Here is a 9,174-nt window from a genome sequence, read left to right on the forward strand (position 1 = left end):
TTTTTTTTTTTTTTTTTTTTGGTATCAGACATTAAACCCACGGAACTCTATCACTGAGCCATTTTAATTTCTTACATTAAGGTCTTGCTAACTTTCTCAGGATGGTCTCTAACTTGCAATTCTCCTGCCTCAGCCTCCTGAGTAGCTGGGATTATAGGCATGTGCCACTCTAACCTGCTTTGACTTCTTCTTCTTCTTTTTTTTTTTTTAAAGAAAGTTTTATTGAGGTATTATTTTATGTATCATAAAACAGACTCATTTTTAACTTACTGTGCTTGCACTGAATACAGGTTCTTCATCACGTATATGATTTACAGATATTTTCTTAATTGTATCTTTTGAAACACAGAGTATTGAAATTTTGATGAATTTTTACTTGTTGATTTTTTAAATGTTTGTTTTTGTTGCCAATAGAAGAAATCTTCCCAACCCTAGGCTATGAATATTTATTCCAGTGGTTTCTTCTGAGAGGTTTGACTTGCTCATTTAGATCTATGATTTATTTATTTATTTTGTAGTACTGGGAATAGAACCCAGGGGTGACGCTGAGCCACATCCCCTGCCCTTTTCTTTTAAAAATATGGAGACAGGCTCTCACTAAGTTGCTGAGGCTGAACTCAGACTTTGTGATCTTCTTGCCTCAGCCTCCCGAGTCTCTGGGATCACAGGCACAGGCCACTGTGGCCCGGTGCTAAGATGCATTTTGGGTTGGTTTTTGTGTAGGGTGTGATCTTACTTGTAGCTGAAACAGACTTGTTAGTGTCCATCCCCATGAAGAATGCTCCAGTCTTCCAGGTGAATGGACCTTCATGCCATGGGCACTGGGTGACATAAGGCTCTGTTCCCAGCGGTATTTTTGCTGAACATCTTTGCTTTACTCTACCTTCTCCACTTTCTTTCATCTTGTTCTGAGGTTGTGTAGCCAGGGAAGGTTCTGAGCAGTGAGAGGCGGGTCTTTCTTTTGTACAGTGGATGTGAGGAGAAGGAGGTCGCAGGCCCTTTCTCAGCCTGGTGGCGTGGCTGGGTTTGGACCAGCCCTGATGGAAGCAGAGGGTCTGCGTTGATTGTCGTCTCAAGAGGTGTGCTCCTGAACCCCACAGAAGGTCTTCCCACCCTGAGGTCTGCGTGCCTGCAGATAAAACCCGGCTCAGGTATCCCTGTTTCCAGGCACTGATTTCCCTCAGGTACCTCTGTGTTCCTTCATCTCTCCCCAAAACAACTTTACACATGACCTTTTGTTTTGCTACCTAAATCTGTATTCATTCATTCGTTTGTTCATTCATTCAACCACAAATGTTTAATGTCTGCTATGTGCCAGGTGCTGCATTTGGCACTTAGATGTTATGGCAAGCAAAGAAATAGGCCATTTCTCCCTTCCTGGAGCATTCAGTCCAGTGGAAGAGATAATGTTAATTAAATAGTCACATGGACAAATGTTAATTAAATAGTCACATGGACAAATGGAAAATTTTTGGTACGTAAAACTCATGTAACATGAACTCTCAGAAAAGAAACTGCCCTGAATTGTTGGGAGGGTTGGGAAGGCCTTTCTGAGCAGATGAGACTTAGCTGAGTTGAAGGAAGGGCAATGAGGCATGGGTGGAGGGTGGTGCATGGGTAGACATTTCTGGTAGAGGTGTCAGCATGTGCAAAGGCCCTGAGCTGGCTCCAGAGTTCCCAGGAGCTACCATGTTAATGGAGTGAGCTGACAGTTAAGAAATGGGTGCTCTTCTTAGGCCTGAAGGACTTAAAAAAAAAAAAAAAAAGGCTTTCACTTATATTCTTCATTACAGATTTTTAAACCTCAGACCAAAAATTTAAGTTAAGAAAATAGAGCTGTAAGTCTTTGTGACCTTGGATTAGACAGTGTTTTCTTATGTATGACACCCAAATCATAAGGAGCCAAAGAAAAAGTAGATAAACTGAATTTCATCAAAATTTTAAAAATTATGCTTCCAAGGGCACTATCAAGAAAGTGAAAAAGCAATCCATAGAATGTGAAACGATATTTACTTGTAAATATTATATCTAAAAAGAGTCTAGCCTCCAGAATATAAGGAATTCTTAAAACTTAACGACCAAAAGAAAACAGCCCTAGTTAAAAATGGACAAAAGCAGGGCTCCCTGGTGCATACTTGTAATCCTAGATTCTCTGGAGGCTGGGGCAGGAGGATTGCAAGTTTGAGGCTGGCCTGGGCAACTTAGTGAGGCCCTAAGCAACTTAGCAAGACCCTGTCTCAAAATAAAAAAAGTAAAAAGGGCTGTGGATGTGGATGTGGATGTGGCAAAACACCCCTGGGTTAAATCCCTGGTAGTACAAAAAAAAATAACAAAAGATTTGAGTAGACATTTCTCTATGCAAATGGTCAATAAGCACAAGAAAAGATGACCAACATTATCAGTGGCTAGAGAAATCCACATCAAAACCACAATGAGATACCACTTCACACCTGCTGGGGTTGTAATAATGATAATAATAATGATAATGATAATATGAGCTTGCATAACAATATACTGCATGCTGGATAGCTTTTAAACAACAAACATCTATTTTCCTCCGTACTGAAGGCTGGGAAGTCCGAGAACAAGGTACCAGCACACACACACATTGTCTGGAGAGGGCCTGATTTCCTGGTTCATAGATGGTACCTTTTCACTGTGTTCTCCCATGGTAAAGGGGCTACTGGTTCTCTGGGGTCTCTTTAGGGAACTAATCCCAATCATCTCCCAAAGACCTACCTCTCAGCACCATCACCTTGGGGATTAGTTTTCAACATATGAATTTTGTAGCAGCACAAAGCATTTGCTGATAGTAATGATAAAACAGAGAGAATGGCAGTATTGCTGAAGATGTAGAGGGTCTGGGGTTGCAGCTCAGTGCTAGAATGTCTATCATATGTGAGGCACTGGTTCAATCCTCCGCAGCACATAAAAATAAATAAGTAAATAAAATAAAGATGCATTGACCACTAAAAAATATTTAAAAAAAGATGTGGATAAACTGGTATTCTTATATTGCTAGTGCGAATGTAAAATGGTACAGCCCCTGTGAAAAACACTCTGGTACTTTCTCAGAAAGTCAAACATACAGTTATTACATGACCCAGGATTCTTCTGAATGTACACCCCAAAAAAGTGAAAATTCATGTTCACCCAAAGAATTGTGCTACAGCCAGGCATGGTGGTGCATGCCTGTAATCCCAGCAGCTCAGGAGGCTGAGGCAGCAGGATCATGAGTTCAAAGCCAGCCTCAGCAACTTAGCGAGGACCCAAGCAACCTAGCAAGACCCTGTCTGAAAATTAAAAAAATAAAAAGGAGTGGGATGTGGCTCAGTGGTAACGCACCTGGTTAAATCCCTAGCACCAAAAAGAAAGAAAGAAAGAAAGAATTGTCCTGCAAGTGTTCCCAACAGCTTTTATTCATAATAGCAAAAGAGGAAACAACCAAATGACCCCAGTTGGTGAGTGGATGGACAGAGTGTGCATAGCCATGTAGTGGAGTATTAGCCTTTCCAAGGAAGACAGATTTTGTGCTGTAGATTTTGAATGTTCCCTGAAGGCCCAGGCGCTGATTGGTCCCTAACCCGTGGCGCTGGTGGGAGGTTGTGGAACCCTTGGGACTTGCAGCCTAGCAGTTATTGGGGGCGTGTCCCTAAAAGTTTTATTGGAAGCCCCGCATTTCCCGTTTCTCTGAAACCTGACCACTACTAGGTGAAGCGACCTCTTCCATCCTGTGCTCCTGCCATGATGGACTAGCACCACTGAAACCATAAGGCAAATAAACCTTTCTTCAAGTTGAGCGTCTCAGGTGTTGTGTCAAATTAATGGGAAGCTGACGAACACAGCCCCGACGTGGACGAGCTTGATGTGCTAAACAGAAGAAGCAGACCCACGAGAGGACGTTTGGTGTATTCCACTTACACGACACGTCCAGAGTAGACAAGTGCCTGACCCTGAAGGTAGATCAAGGGTGGTCAGAGGCTGAGTGTGATTGTTACTAGTTTGTTTGTTTTGTGTTTTTTTTTTTTTTGGGGGGGGGTGTGTGATTGCACAACTTCACGAATGTACTAAAGAGCACATACCATAAAATTTACCTTTTAAAAGTGAGTTGTAGCTCAATAAAAAATGCTCCTTAACTTAGTGTTTCGTTTTCCTCCACTTTATTGTTTCTACCTTTTAGTCTTAAAGATCTCAGCATCTTTCAGGAGGTTGGTTAATAAATCAATTCATTAAGCCAAAAAGCTGGCCCCAGATACCAGCAATTTTGGCTTTTTCTGTCTCCTTTATTTAGTGGCAGAGATGCCAGACGTATGGTGCTGCTAAAGGAAGGGACAGGTATCAAAGGGGAACCGAAATCAGTCGAGTAAAACCCATGTTTTTTAAAAAGTGTGTCATTATTTGTTGTTGTGTTGGGGTTCAGGCCTCGTGCATGCTAGGTGAGCACTCTGCCACTGAGCTACACCCTAGGGTGCTTTTTAGTCTTTAATTTACATGTTTTTTTAGTTCCTCCTTACCTCTTTTCCAATCCTTGTGACATCCTGCCCCTGTTTCCTTGATCTTCCTTAAATTCTCCACCCGTCCTTGGTACTAGGGATTGAACCCAGGGGCACTGTACCACTGAGCTACATCCAGCACTTTTTAAAAATTATTATTTTAAAACAGTCTTGGGGCTGGGGATGTGGCTCAGTTGGTAAAGTGTTTGCCTGGCATGCATAAGGCCCTGGGTTCCATCCCCAGCACCCCCCCACACACACACACACAAAACAAAACAAAAAAAAGACAGGGTCTCACTGAGTTACTGAGGCTGGTGTTGAACTTGCTGAACTTTTGATCCTCTTGCCTCAGCCTCCTGAGTTGCTGGGATTACAGGTGTGCACCACCACACCCACACCCAGCCCTTCAATGGTTTTCTTGACTTAAACTTTTTCTTTTTCCTTTTCTCATGGTGCTGAGAATTGAACCAGGCTCAGGCATGCTAGGCAAATGCTCTATGACGGAGCCACATCCTCAGTGCTAGACCCCTGTGCCCAGGAGAGAACTAGAGCTGGCAGGGTGTCTCTTGGTTGTGTGTTTGCTTGTCAATTGGCTATAATGGGATAGGAGACGGGGTTGGAAGCAAGCATGGCTGCTTGTAAAGCTTCCCAGAGCTGCTGATACTGAGAAAATGGTTTTCTAATTTAATCCTAAAAAAATATTGTTTCCCTAGGACGTCAGATGTCTTCACTGGCCAGGCTCCATAGAAGACAATATGGAAGACAGTCCGTAGCTAAAAGGTAAAGCAAAATATTCTTTAAATGTATGTGTTGGTTTTTAGGTGAAGACACACATGTACATATCAAAATTTAATTTGGGCAATTGTTGCTGATTTCATTTTTAGTTTGTATAATTAGAAAACTGACATCTTTAATTCTTTCCTGATGGCATAAGTAACACACATTTTAAAAGAACTTTCCATTTTGGAATAAGTGTAGACTCAAAAGAGGTGGCAACACTGAATGGGTGATAGAAAACAGCGCATTATTCTCTCTCTGCACCTGTCCTAAACTTTTGCCAGGGTTAACAGTTTGATTTTGGGGTTTTGTTTTTGTTTTAGAGTACTAGGGATGGAACACAGGGCCTCATGCACACGAGGCAAGAGCTCTACCACTGAGCTACATCCCCAACCCTTGGTGTATTTGTTTTAAAAGTTTTATTATATTGTTGGTAAATTTGTAGACGAATCATCCATTCTCCTATTTGAAGAGAGTTTGCACGCCTCATTTCTTATGAATGCGCATTAACACTCACCTCTTGCAAATGCCAAAGTAGATACCATCAAATATTTTTAGATTGTTTTTATACATTATTTACAAGCTCTGTGGTCCTCACTCAGAACTTAATTGCTCCCAAAGAACCTAAGCTGGCCCACCACCCCACTGGGGCATGCTTCTCAAACTTTAGGATGACCAAGAAACACCTGGGAAGAGATTCTTAAAAGTGCAATTCTCTGCTGGGCGTGGTGGCACATGCCTGTCTTCCCAGCAACTTGGGAGGCTGAGGTAGGAGGATTGAGAATTCAAAGTCAGCCTCAACAAAAGTGAGGCGCTACGCAACTCAGACTCCGTCTCTAAAGAAATACAAAATAGGGCTGGGGATGTGGCTCAGTGGTTGAGTCCTCTTGAGTTCAATCCCTGGTACCCCCATCACCTGCTGAAGTTCAATTTCCTGAGCCCCAGCCCTGCTGTTTTTAAAGGCCTGAGGCCCAGGGACCTGCATTTTTAATCAACATAGCTCAGGTGACTCGTGTTATAAGTCTTGGAACCATTTTAAAAATCCTGCAGCATCAAATTGCTGGTGCCAGCTCTCTGGGAAACCTTGCAGCCTGCTAAGCACAGCTGCAGGTGCTTGGGATATTGGGCTGGTTGTTCCTGGTAGCAGTCAGGTTACTTGTAATAAAAGCCAGTCTGGGTAGGTGCTGCTGTCGATCTGGAGACACATATTGGACTCTCAGACTGGCCCCCATTACATTCCTGGTGTTTAGCTGGTTGTCTGCCTGGCTCAGAGCAGGTACCCTTGTTGGTGTTGAGCAAAAGAACAAATGTTTATTTACGCACACACACACACACACACACACAGATACACACACCTTAAGCAGCAGTCATCTTTGCTATAACCTAATAAAAAAGGAGAGTAGGAAATAAACTGCAAAACTTGTCTATAGAAGCCTTCAAAACCATAGGCATTTGGACCATACATTAGTTTTCTGCTACTGTAATAATAAATTTTCACAGACTTAATAGCTTAAAAGAACACAAATTTATCACCTTATAGTTCTGTGAGTCTCACTAGGCTTAAATTGAGGTGTAAACAGCTGCATTCCTTCCTGGAGGGGCTGTGGGAGAGAACCCCCCTCCTTCCTCCTTCAGCTCTTTGGCAGAGTTGGCTTCCTGGTGGGTGTAGGACTGAGGTCTCCATGTCTTTGCCAGCTGTCCTCTGTGGATTGTTCTACCTGCTACTTACATTCCTTGGCTTGCAGCCCCCTTCTTCCATCTTTAAAGCCACCAATGGGACGCTCGTCTCACACTTCAGAATCCCCTCCTCCTCTAGCTCATCTCTTTGATTGCAGCCTGGTGTGATTAGGTCCACCCTGATATCCAGGACCGTCCCTCCATCTCAACGTCCATAACCTTCATGAGACCTCTAGTCCCCTTTGCCAGGTACGTTAACAAATTCACGGACCTGGGGATTCAGGTGTGGACATCCTGCTGGCTCAGTCTCATAAGGGGGTAAAAATACAGAATATATATTTGCAAACATGTATGTACAGTTTTCCCATTTGTTGAAGAAAACTATCCTTTTCCCATTGACTTGTCTTGACACCTTATCAAAAATCACTTGACCACAGATGTAGGAGTGTATTTCTGGGTTCTGCATTCTGGGCTCTTGTTTTATATATCTGCCTTTATATAAATCTTTATTTAGTCAGTGCCATGCTATTTTGATTGTTGTTCTTTTCTGCATCAACTAAGATGATCATGTGGATTTTTTTGTTCATACTTTTATGATGATGCATTACATTGATTGATTTTCATTTATTAAACCATCTTTGTATTTCAGGAATGAAGGCCTCTTGATTAAGGTGCAGAATTGTTTTAATGAGCTGCTCAATTCTGTTTCCTAATATTTTGTTGAAGATATTCATATATTCATATTGAAGATATTCAATATTCATAGGGCAGATTGGTCTATAATTTTCTTATCGTGTTTTTTTCTGGCTTTAGTGTCAGGATAACTCTGGTCTTATGGAATGAACTGGGAAGTGTTCAGCTTTTGAAAGAGCCTGGGAAAGATTCTTGTTAGCTTTTCTTTAAATGTTTGGTAGAATTCACCAGCAAAGCCATCTGCTCATGGGCTGTTCTTTTTTGGGGAATTTTTCAATTATTGATCCAATCATCTTGCTAGTTTGGAATTTATTCAGTCTTTTTATTTCTCTATGATTCAGTCTTGGTAGTTTGAATTCCAGAATTCGTATGATCTTGGTAGGACAGAATCTAGGAATTTGTCCATTTTGTGTAGATCAGCCTTTTTTTTTGGTTTTTATTTTTTCCTTATTCCAGAGATTGAACTCAGGGGTGATTTACCACTGAACCACATCCCCAGGCCTTTTTACTTTTAATTTTTAAAATATTTTTTTTAGTTGTGGATGAATCTTTATTTATTTGTTTATATGCATTGCTGAGGATCAAACCCAGGGCCTCACACATGCTAGGCAAGTGCCCTACCACTGAGCCACAACCCCAGCCCCTTATTTTTTATTTTGAGACAGGGTCTTGCTAAGTTGCTTGGGGCCTAACTATATTGCTGAGGCCGGCTTTGAACTTTCGATCCTCCTGCCTCACTCTTCTGAGCCATAGGCATTAAAGACCATGTGCCACTGTGCCTGGCTGGTCATCCAGTTTTTTTTGATATACAGTTGTTCAAAGCACTACCTTATAATTCTTTTTACTTCTGCAAGATTTGTATTCATTGTCTCTTTTTCATATCTAATTTTAGTTACTTGTGTAATCTCTGTTTTTTCCTTTGTCTGCCTAGCTGAAGCTTTGTCAATTAGATTAGTTAGATCTTTTTGAAGAACTACCTCTTGGTTTGATGATGTTTTTCGATGCTTTGATTTATTTATTGCCTATTACATCTTTATGATTTCTTTACTTCTGTTATTTTTAGATTTTGTTTGTTTTTCTTTTTCTAGTTTTCTCAGGTGTGAACTGAGGTTGACTTCAGATCTTTCTTTTCTTGTGTAAACATTTCCAGCTCTAAGTTTTCCTTTACCATTGTTTTTACTGCATCTCCTAAGTGTTGATAAGTGCTGTATTTATTTTATTCTGTCTCAAGATATTTTCTAATTGCCCTTATGATTTTTCTCTTTAGCTTCTTGTTTAAGAGTGCGTTATTTAATTTCTACATACTTGTGGGTTTTCTTTCTACTGTTGATTTCTAGTTTCATTCTATTGTAATCATCAAAGACAATTTATGTGATTTCAGTGTTTTAAAAAAATAATAAAATGTTCTAAAATTTGTCTGTGGGCCTGGATGTGGTCTACCTCAGAGAGTGTTCAATGAGCATTTGAAATATGTGTGTTTTGCTGTTGGTGGGTACGCTGTTCTGCAGTGGTTGAGGTAAGAAAGCCCTCTTAA

The 9,174-nt window shown here is 41.1% G+C and overlaps 1 non-coding gene across 1 annotated transcript; it reads left to right on the forward strand.

The window, feature by feature from the left end:
- The first annotated feature begins 4,672 nt into the window (after window positions 1-4,672).
- Window positions 4,673-4,745, forward strand: Trnaa-ggc. The gene has a single exon. It is a non-coding gene; the product is annotated as a tRNA-Ala (tRNA).
- The last annotated feature ends 4,429 nt before the right edge of the window (window positions 4,746-9,174 follow it).

The sequence above is a fragment of the Marmota marmota genome, unplaced genomic scaffold, assembly GCF_001458135.2.
Source record: "Marmota marmota marmota unplaced genomic scaffold, marMar, whole genome shotgun sequence".
NCBI lineage: Eukaryota > Metazoa > Chordata > Mammalia > Rodentia > Sciuridae > Marmota > Marmota marmota.